This window comes from Panulirus ornatus, chromosome 33 (genome assembly GCF_036320965.1).
Source record: "Panulirus ornatus isolate Po-2019 chromosome 33, ASM3632096v1, whole genome shotgun sequence".
Classification (NCBI taxonomy): domain Eukaryota; kingdom Metazoa; phylum Arthropoda; class Malacostraca; order Decapoda; family Palinuridae; genus Panulirus; species Panulirus ornatus.
Window position 1 is genome coordinate 15891132 of NC_092256.1, and position 11738 is coordinate 15902869.

Genomic DNA, 11738 nt, shown 5'->3' on the forward strand with positions numbered 1-11738 from the left:
TCGTACCGTCGTGCTCAAGGAGCGTGCCATCATACTCAGGGATTATTGTACCATCCTGCTGAAGAATCGTACCATCGAGCTCAAGGGTCGTAACGTCTTGTTCAAGGGTCGTACCGTCGTGCTCAAGGGTCGTAACGTCTTGTTCAAGGGTCGTAACGTCATGTTCAAGGGTCTCACCGTCGTGCTCAAACGTTTAAAATCAAAATCAGAAACTTGGGAGAAGGTGCTGGGGAGAGGGGAGGTAACAACACTTAGGGGTGTTCCTCAGCCTCCAGCTGGAGGAAGGCCCTGGAGTGTTCTTCACCCCGAGCTGGGTCCACATTCCTCACTTACTGCAAATTAAGACGTTTTTACCAACGCGTCCGCATCGCGCGCGCACACACACACACACACACACATACACACCAGCCACAGTAAAACTCAACTCGAAGAGCTGACCGCCCACGCTAGAGCGTGTGTGTGTGTGTGTGTGTGTGTGTGTCAAGAGAGAGGCAGAGAGGCGAGTAGGAGGAGGAGCAGCAGGAGCAGGACAAGTGTGCTGTCGTGTAGCCGTATCATGGCAGGGCCGGTGGCTTGTGGCAGCAGGAGTCGCTGCCACCACACGTGTGTGTGTGTGTGTGTGTGTGTGAGGAGGGAGGCCTCGGGTGAATGAGGTGAACGGGAGAATGGAGTTAAAATGATGTTAATGGGAAAATGAGGCAATTTTGTTTTTACGGGTCACTCGGAACAAGGGCAAGATTGCCACGTCCCAGGAATGGGTTTATGACTTCATAACATGAGAAGAAAGAGAAGCAGTACAGAATATAAATATATATATATATATATATATATATATATATATATATATATATATATATATATGGACTAATCCTACATGTAGGTACACAGCGTATGTAAAGTTACTTCCGGCTAAGCTTAATCATCATCCGTGGAAGAAAAAGAATACAGTCTTGACGAGAAACTTATCTCTCTAAAGGAGTCTATCATTCCCCTGCTCCTGACTGGAGTTCATCCTTGAAGCTGCAGGAGCCCTATAAAAGGAATCCTTGGGCTGGAGTATATATATATATATATATATATATATATATATATATTGCCTTGCCTTCCTGCCCCAATATCCCCATCCATTGGTCTACAGCGGCGCTTAGGGAAGCGTTAGGTCACGTTTACAGGTCAAGTGCGGTAATTTGGCGGGTATGTCTTTCTGGGTTGAGCACAAGATAGTGTTCAGTGTCTTCGGTACGGAAGTCTCCTCTTGGTCATGAGGGGGTCTTGTATATATGTTGCATTAGTGTTAGTGATATTGGAGAGTTGGTTAGTGGGTTTGTTTCCACAACGCAAGAGGAGAAAGCATAACTCGAACATACCTCGTGAGTGTAGTTTCAGATGGGTCTATGGCTTATGAAGTCCAGTTTAAGGCTGGGGTTGGTAGGGTAGTTGTTCTGGGTTTGTCGAGCCATAATGTCTAAGGGCCATATAATCCTACTTTCGTGTCCAAGGGTCGTGCAGCAGTTCTCAACGGTCGTACCGGTGTGATGAATGGTCGTTCCTCTGTGCTAAACGAGTTCATCAAATCCTATCGTTCGATAGAGTCTGAAGGTGGAAAACACTCACTGTACGTCGGGTATACACGTAGAGAGAGAGAGAGAGAGAGAGAGAGAGAGAGAGAGAGAGAGAGAGAGAGAGAGAGAGAGAGAGTATCTATCAGTCCCCAACCTTGGTGAAAGATTCATTCCATGTAACTAGGGGCAAAGGCATCACAGACTCAGCATGGCAGGAACTTTGGGTTCGAGCTTGGTTTTCCGGGATTCGAATATGGCTTGCCCTTGTTTCCAGCTTGGCAGCCGACTATGTATGGCGGAGTGTCACTTGCTTTGGTAATAGGGTCAAAACCCTTCACTCCTCATTGCAGAGGCAGGTGGGAAAACCAGTCAGCCAGCAGCAAGCGCCATATCTTTCACAAGAACACCACTTCGAAGAAAAACACACTCGTGGACTTCGATGTTGCTGAATTCGTCCGTGAATTCGCTGGTGACTACTTAAACCTCGAGCACAGATGCGCCACCACTACCATCACTGCCACACGTTCTTGGCAGGATAACTTTACTTCCTTCATCACTGTTTAATCTTGACCAATGTATAAAAATTACATTTTCCTCAAGTATATACCTTTTTAGTTGAGACAAAAGGCAAAGAAAGAAATAAAAAAGAAGAAGGTTCCTTACTCTAAAAGCAGCTTCGTTGCACTTTCTTGCATCTGCTTACAGCGACTTACGCGTCGCCAATTGGACGTAAACCAGACGATAAGAGGCATACTTATGACTTCTAATGAACACAAAAAAGAAAGCTGGGAAAACGCTGAACGGTATATAAGACCCGCGATAAAGGCCATTCTTACCCTCAGCCCTAATTTGCATAATTGTTCGAAGGCTCGTATTGCTGTATTTTCTTTTTTCTGAATTTTGTTTTATCTCCGTCTTCGTACCAGATTCATTCGAACACTTTCGAAACCTTGAATCCATGTTCCCTATCGCAATTGTTCGAAGATAATTTCACCTTTTTTCCTATATATGCGTTTTCTAAATCTTCAAATTATGTAAAACTCAGTTACGTTTTCGGATTCTTGTTTCTTTAAGCAAATCAGTGTAAACAGTGTCTAATGCTGGAACACGTTTGTGAAGCTTCACCGTGCGTGTCTATCGTTTCTGATACAGTGTATCATAGCTCGATGCGACGCTTCACACTCAAGGTACAACACTCTTTAACCGAGGTACGATGCTTTGTCATATTTAGGTAAGATACTTTACATCGTAGGTTGGGCACCTGCCTTTCGTCAGTCGATGGTTTCTCTCTACAAACGTCAGATGATAAATTTTCTTCACCTTCTTTTCTCTAAAATCCCTTAATATGGACATCTGCATCATCTTATAATGGGGAAACATTAACTTAGTTAAGTTCACCTGTGCATCAAACGTCATTTCTCATTATATATATCTCTCTAGAACTCAATTGTTACCCACAATTAGATTTTAAGACACTGCAGTGCAACTTTGAAGCTACAGAAAAGATGTGAGGCACAACATTATCCTTTACCTTCCTCTGGAAATCCAATATAATGACTATCACCTAATGTTGCCTCTCAGCAGTGTGGGAATTTACATAGGTGCCAAAACTATTTTTTTTGTGAGTTGCTATGGCCACATCTACAGGGGTTGTTTTCGTCCCAGTATGGAGTACTGCTCTTGTATCTAAAGCAGTGACTATTCCGACAATTACCTCCTGGCCAGAGTGGATTAAAAGAAGAAGATTCCCTCATGAAATCTCCCGCTGCCACTTCTCTTTAATCATCATCATCATCTCTCTGTCATGATGATGCTTTCCTCTCTCTCTCTCTCTCTCTCTCTCTCTCTCTCTCTCTCTCTCTCTCTCTCTCTCTCTCTCTCTCTCTCTCCAGGTTAGCAATTTCGGCCACTGCTCTCATGATCTGTCTGTGATTATGTCCCAGCCACTATAGATAACCTGGACTCACAGCAAGCAAATGGTTGTTGCTTCCCACAGTTTACATGGGGGACCAGATACACGAGGATTGACCGTTATCATACCTCACTCTTTTCTTCCCCACAAAACAACCATGTTGTGTAACTCTCGCCTATTATTTTGTCTCTCCCAGTCTCACTTTCCACAATCCTCTTCTATTATATTGTCTCTCCCTCTTTCACCATCCAACCTTTAAAAGTCAGGTTTATAAACACCTGAGAAACCCTGATTAATCTCTTCTTACCTTCTCTTTTCATGCTCTTTATTCTGTCTTTCATCCGGGACGGCTACAAGGAAAGGCATCAGTTTTACCCTGTGTCATATTGGCAAAGAAAACACACGACAGCCAAGGTACGTTAATTTCTGAAATAACGAACGAGTTCAGCGATGGTCGTGACACCTGGCGGATGGAGGTGAAGGCAAGTAATTAACGAACTGTATGAATATCCAGGCAGCATAACATACTAATTAAAGGGTTGGCAGTACTTAATTACGAATTACATTAACTACCAGTGAATATATATCGTTATGTCCCAGATCCTGCGGTGAGACGAAGCATAACAAACCCAGAAATAAAAAAGAGTTTTATTCCCGACAATTTGTATGACACACAATTTTCGCCTGTAATAGTTTACTGAAGGAAACATATTCATATGAATACTTGGATAGGTTGTTGAAGGTAGATGCATATCTATATCTACATCTATCTATCTATCTATCTATCATCTATATATCTATCTATCATCTATCTACCTATCTATCTATCTATCTATCTATCTATCTATCAATCTATCTATCTATGATTTCCTTGACTGTCTTCCAATCTATCTACATATATGCATATATCACTAAATAGCTATCTATTTATCAATCCTTCAATCAGCAGGCCTTAATTAAGGTTTACCACAAGCGTCCAAATCAACGAATCATTATACATAAAGGGGGCGGGGGGGGGGGGGGGAGGCACTTGCCAGCCCAGCTAATTACCCTGATAACTAACTCGCTCAATTACACTCATGGGAGGTACTGGACATCTGTCTCAGGTGTACACAGATGTGGTGTGGATACGTGCGCTACGTGGCCAGAAAAGGAAAATGCAGAGGAGAGGTTCAGTTACCCCTTGGCTAGATGTGTGACACCAGAAGTGCTGAGCGCTGGAAATACGATATGAAAGTGAAACAAGAATCGAAAATATTTCCGGGAAACGTACGAGAAGTGTCAAAGGTTTGGATATATGATTCTGAAGTGGTGTAAACATTCTTAGGCGTTTATATCTAACGTCTAAGGTCTTAATGCTACCTCACTAACGCGGGAAATGGCGAATAAGTATGAAAATATGGAGGGGGAGAAGTTGGTGATAGCGGAAGAAAAGTAAAAGCGTTAAAGGGAAAGGAAGAGGAGTGATGGATTGAGAGGTAAGAGCGCATGCGCAGCCAGGTGGACAGCACCAGCAGGAGCAGGAGCACACACGCTGCAACAAGCCAATGGGACGGAAGGTGAAGTATGGCCTCCCCGTGCTGAGCTGGCCCAAGATAAGACAGAAATAATTAAAAGTTGTTTATATGGCAGGATGGTGGAGCTTGTGGTGGTGGTGGGGGGTTGGGAGGTGTTCTTGGAGGAGTGGGCATTGTGGGTGTTGGGGTGGGGTGGGTACGAAGGGAGAGGATGAGGGAGTTAATGGTTTGGGGAGGAAAGAGGAAGAGGAGGAGGAAGAGGAGGAGGAGGAGTTACATAAGAAGGGAACTGGAAATATAAAGAGGCGAGGAGTAAATTTGGGAAGTGCAAAGATGAGGAGAAATGGGTAAGATCTGAGGGTGAGAAGAGACAAAGAAACACACACACACACACACACACACACACACACACACACACACACACACACACACATATGTAAACACATATATAAAAGACATTTTCCCTCGGGTTATGATCACCACACTATGCCCACAGGAATCTGTTATCATACCTGCTAAAAATTCGCAAGAAATGGCACTATTGCCCTAATACCAACCTCCTCTGCGTCTAATGATAAGACGCAAATTTTCTAAAACCCTCTCATATTTTTGCATTTTTGCCCAAATGTTCGTTTGTATATTCGGCAGCTACACACTCAGCCGGGTAGGTAGGCTTGGCAAAAAGCGATGATGTTGGACTTCTTGTTTATTTGATGTTTCAGTAAAGACCCGTTCCTCAAATAGCATTTTGTCTTTTCTTTTTTTCATTCCTCTCCCTCGATGCCGTCGTTGTGGTAATTATCAATTTACAAATTGTCTACGTAATTTTCACACTGATTTTGTATCACATATAGTGTTTTGAGGCATGTGAGAATATTTCCACTGTATTCTTATATACATTGTATTCGACACTATGTATTCTTCTTAAGTCATACACCAGTTATTCTATTCTGTGTAATGTAATGTATACATTTGTGTACCTTATGTATTGTATACATATGTGTACCATACTCTCTGCATCCAATTACGTATATTCTTCCTATGGATTTTTTCTATGTGTTCTACCCAATCATTCGAATAAGAATAAAATATATCCCACACTTTATTCTGCACTGTAACGATGTACTCTGTCTTCTGTATTCGCCTTTATATGTACAGGTTCATACATCTTCTCCCACTGTATCCTGAGACGTGATATCCCTCATGTATCCTCATCTACTTATCTTAATCTGTCCATCCTACTTCACGTAATGTACATCAGCGTGTACCGGTATCGCTGTATCATACCTAAATACAGTATACGTGGTAGATGTACCAAGGCCAGTAATTCATCAAATGGGTCCTCCTTTATGTATCATAACCTCCGAGTCTTTCTTCTGTCTATCATTTCTATTATCTCCCCCTCCTTCAACTTCGTTATTGTCTCTTTTCTTCATCCTCTGATATTGTTTCTCTCCTCTGTCTTCCCCATTTCTCTCTCTTTCATGTTTCCATTTTCTCTTTCCTATTTATCGCCGCTATTTTCACTCCTATCCATTCCACAATTGCCTCTTTTTTTATCCTTTGATGATGTCTCTTCTCTCTGCTTTCTTCTATATATTATCTCTCCTATTATCTCTCTTACCCATCCTTATAGAATTATCTCCCTCCCTCATTCTTATCCACTGTTTCATCATTCATCTACTGAAACTTATCTTTTCCTTGCTTCCTCATTTACTATCACTCCTCTTCATCTCACATGATGTATATTCTCCCATGTCTCCCTCATGTCTCTCATGACCCCAAGGCGAGACTCTTGACTTGCCAGAATCTGTATAGAATTAGAATTTGACATGAATTTCTAAACTGTGTTTCACTCTATTTAGAGCAAAGATGATTTCATCTTCCAGCCGAAGCTATTCAATATCTTATCTATTTGATCCCATTACTCATTCAACTGTCCATTTAATGATGTAATTAGGAAATTAAACCATAGAAATTACATTTATGTCAATCACATGCTGAGATTTTTATTTGCATATATAATCATAGGATCCATAATTACGCAGGTTGCCTTATCCAATAAATGATTAGAATCTATCATAAGCCTAGAATGGTTCAATCAGTTTGCTATGATTATGAACTAATCAGAAATGATATAATTAGGGGAGAAAGGGCATGTGATTTCCTAGCATGTGCACTTGGATTATTGATAACATTTACAGTAATAAGTATAGGGCAATTGTCGTGTCTGCGTAGCACTGGTCGGTACAAAGCCATGGTGGTGATGGATGTCGATCAGGTGATCGCCTGCCCATCTGAACCCCCTCAAGGAAACTCTTATTAAGTCGCTGTGGTCAGTTTTAGGCCACAATTTCGATCGTTTTATGTGGTATGTGTGAGATGGAGAGGGTGCCATTTGTGGAATGAATGTCAGCGACCTGCTTGTTTCGTGTGGCGGAAATAAGAGAAACAACCCGAGTCAAGGAAGGGAACTTGACGGTCTCTGAAGTGCTTTGGCCCAATGAGTCGAAGCCACTATCCTTACTGATGCCCAGGCGGGTTGTAGTACTGCCTCCCTGGTCGGTAGCGGCTGCCTGTCACGTCCTCTCCTAGAGAGAGAGAGATAGAGAGAGAGAGAGAGAGAGAGAGAGAGAGAGAGAGAGAGAGAGAGAGAGAGAGAGAGGGAGGGAGAGGGAGAGAGAGAGAGAGAGTTTTCATTTCACCCACCAACCACAGAGTCTCTCATACAATAGAAATTGCTATGAATATTTGAAATTGTTACAGACTGTCAAACGTTCACTCATATCCAATTGTTTCCCTCTGTTCCCCCCCTCCCCCTCCCCTCCCCTCCCTTCATCCCCCCACCTCCCTCCCCCCTCCACTCTCCACCCCCCTCCCCCTCCCTTCATCCCCAGGGCACATTTTTGTCATACCTTTCGTTTTCATTATAAAATCTTCTTCTCTGTTTGTGTTTGACGAAAATATATATACATATATATTTCGTTATCAAAAGTATGCAGTATATATATATATATATATATATATATATATATATATATATATATATATATATATATATATATATATATATATATATATATATATATATATATATATATATATATATATATATATATATATATATATATATATATATATATATATATGTTAATCTGAAATCATCTTTTATAGTTTTATGGAGTCATATATCATAAATGTAGGTTGATACACACACACACACACACACACACACACACACACACCAGGTACCCATTTATCGACTAGCTTCGAGAGAGGGAAGAAAAGCTGAGATTAGGTGTTGGCCTACTGCCGCGCCCGGGATTCCAACCCAAGAGGCCTGTGGTAATGACTCATGGTCAGCAAAGCTAACTACTACTCAATGGAGACCCGTGTGTGTGTGTGTGTGTGTGTGTGTGTGTGTGTGTGTGTTCGCTTAAATAATTGCATCTGCTTGTTTGGTCACGTGCCTGTGTTTGTGTGCATGTTTATGGCTGCCGATCTATCCATCACCTTTGACATACATCATCGCCATTTCCCCCCAACACTGGCGAAAAGATAGAACGAGCTTCTCAAAAATAAAAATTCTCTTCCAGCTTTTTGAGTACCTCATAAAAGCGAAGATCTTTCCTCCCCACCTCCCCCTGTTTCCAACGGTGTATACAAGACACTCCATATATTTTTTTTTCTTTCATCCCTCACTCATTTTCATCTGCCATTCGAAAACATTCCAATATTCTCATACATTCCCTGTTCGTATATTGCATAGACTAACAGCACCTTAGGTATCTCTATTAAATTCTCTCGCTACGGAAGGAAACTTTTGACGTCATTATGCTTTTGCTATCACTTATGATCACAAATGCTGCCGGGTACAGCAGTCAGGACTTTTTAGGATTTGTTGAGCTGCAAGGATTCAGTGAATATCATTCTGACATTTTCAAGATACAGTTTAATTTTCATCGCGGGGAATAGGATGGTTGGATGACATTTCAGGTGATAGATGCTTCTCTGTTTTCTATTTCTCTCCCTCTTTTTCCACTCATTTTTATTCTCTCTCTCTATCTTCCTCCTTCCCCTGTTCCTCCTCCACCTCTTTCTCTCTCTCTTTCTGTATATCCTCTCTCTCTCTCCTCCTTTATTACGTCTCACTCCTTTTCATCACAACTTCAATAGGCAAAGTTTCTGCTTAAAGTTTCTCATCTTAAGTCTCAATCTTCTAATGCCCTTCCTTCACCCCTAACACACCTATTCCAGTCCCTTTCCCTTAACAAGATGCCCTTACCTTACCCTAACATACAAACGCGCACATCCCAGCCTCCCTTTTCCCTTTAGAATCCCTTCCCCCTAACCCCCTGTCCGTCCTTTCCCTTTTGCTCCAACACACAGTAGACTCAGGCCAGGGTAAACACAGCAGTGGGGCCTACGACGCGCTTTATGAGGAGGTAAACTGATATTGCGATGAGGTGGGCGCGCTAGCCCTTCATCAGCCCTCTCTCCTGCCGAAGGGAAGACCTCAGGGCCCAATATACACTTTATGAGCTCTTATTCCAGTTGTGGGATAAGTTATGGCGGTCCCTCGTGGATTAAATGATTTTTTTTCCCCCACCTTCGTGTAATACAGAGGAGGCATTGCTACTTTAGCTTTGGGGAGGTGGGGGGGGTTATAGCGTACAGGTGGTATAGCTGAAGCCTTGTTGGGCTATATAGTGGATACTATAGCTAAGGTTCGTGTAGTGTAGGTGCTGAGGTTCGACGAAGGTGTAATAGAGGTGGCGTAATTGGTGTTTTGTCGGTCTATTGCTTTGTATATTGGAATATAGATGGCAAGAAACCCATTGGATCCTTTCGAGGTTGTTTGTGATGGCAGTAGAGTTCAAGGAACAGAGGAGAAATACCTGTAGACTTTGTATATCTACTCGAGAGCAAATAATGTCTCTCTTGGGTTTGAAGCTCATTATTTGTCAAGTTTTTTTTTTTCCAGACGTGTCTATGATGTTACTTTCAATCACTCCTGTGGGTGAATCATTCCACATGTTCTCAATCCTGTTCGAGTAGATGTATCCTTGCTTCATTTGCAGTCAGGGGTTTACCCTCGAGCGTATGTCCATTGACAAGAGTGAGGTCAGACTAATCCATCTTTAATTAACTGTGTAGATCATGAATGTCAAAGCCTTTGACCATTCGGAGTACCTGTCTCAGTTCAGTTTCTGCCCTTTTTCTCTTTCTAAGCTAAAGTTTAGGTCTTACGGACTTCTCATAAGATTTCTTTTTTCCTAGTCCTGGAATCATCTTGGCAGCTCGTTGCTGTGTACTCTGGTCCATCTATGTCTGTTTTCAAGCAGAATCGTTAAAACTAAATCCAATATTCCAGATGGGGACCTAGAAGGTGATCTTCAAGAGAGAGTTATTTTCTTTTGACTTAAGATAGAATTCCCCTCCTATATCACCTAGAATTTGGCTCATTTTTTCTTTATTTTTTCTTACAGTTCACTGAACTTTAGGTCATTGCCGCTTATCATGTCTATATCTTTTTTCTCATTTACGTTATACATTTCCAGTGAATTCATACTGAATCTTCGTTCATGTTTTTTTTCTTTGTATCTGCCGAACTGATATGTATGAATGTGCGAGTCTCGATACTACAGTTCATTCGCCATCCACGAACACAGTCAGTCAGTCAATTTAAGTTAGCTTACAAATGTCGGTATTTGATTTCTGTTGCAGCTTCGTTTCCCAGCGTAGGCTGCAAATTTTGTTATCTCGCAGCATATTCCTTTATCATTGTCACTGGCAAACATCAGAAGCAGAAATGGTCACAAGATTGATCCCCGTGGCACCCCACTTGTTACGTCTAACCACTATAAGGCTCGACCGTTAAACACTACTCTTTGCTTATGGCCAGTCAATCAGTTTCATAAGCACCGAATTACATCATCTGTACTCTGTCGGATGTTGGGGTATGGGAAAGGTTTTCCGCAAGCTGAGGCCTCATAGGGTACAGTGTGGAGGTTTAACAGATATATATCAAGGTTACGTTGCGTGATTTTGGAGAGGTTTTATCATAAGTTTTGTTCTGGGTTTAATGAGTTGGCTAGCTGGGTCTTTAGCACAGGTGGTTTAGTTAATGTCCATTGCTTTGTATTGGATATATTTTTTTTTCTGAATGATGAGTTGTAATGGAGATTTGTCAGCCGAGTTTAGTTGGGCCATGATGGAAGTTTATCAAATAGGGAATTTATCGTGTCTTATAGGTAGCTTACGATTGAAAGACCAGCTGAGTCTGTATACGTCCTCAGATAAGTGTCTGTTACTGCACTGACGTATTATCCAAACCACAGACAAAGTGAGCGAAATCTTTTCCATGAGGAACAAAGATAACCCACGAGATGTGTCTCAGCAAAGTCCTTCTCTCGAGGCAAGACAATCTCAGTGATTCCTGAGTGATCCCCTGAAGACGAAAGATTTCCAGTAAAGAGCCAAGAAAATGTTTGATCGTAATCTGACCTTTCAATTCTTATCTTTTCCGTTCTAAGACAGCAGGGAAAGTTGAGTTACTTCACAGACCGTAAAAAGAAAATCTGTATATCATAGAAATTCGCGATCAAAATTAAGAAATTCAAAGTTGCCGCACCTTCCCTTAGCACAGGCATCCACTAAAGTTGAACACAAGAGCAAAAAACTGAAAAATAAATATCAAAAAGTCTTCACCGAGACATCGATTGGCTTGGGAATAAGGATGACTTG

At 41.7% G+C, this 11738-nt stretch overlaps 1 long non-coding RNA gene across 1 annotated transcript in view; it reads right to left on the bottom strand.

Moving 5' to 3' along the window:
• LOC139759495 (uncharacterized) overlaps nt 1-2024 on the bottom strand; it is a 62041-nt gene extending 60017 nt beyond the window's left edge. Inside the window, exon 1 of the long non-coding RNA XR_011715074.1 lies at nt 1368-2024. This is a non-coding gene — a long non-coding RNA (uncharacterized lncRNA). The remainder of the gene's footprint in view (nt 1-1367) is intronic.
• Nucleotides 2025-11738: the final 9714 nt, after the last annotated feature.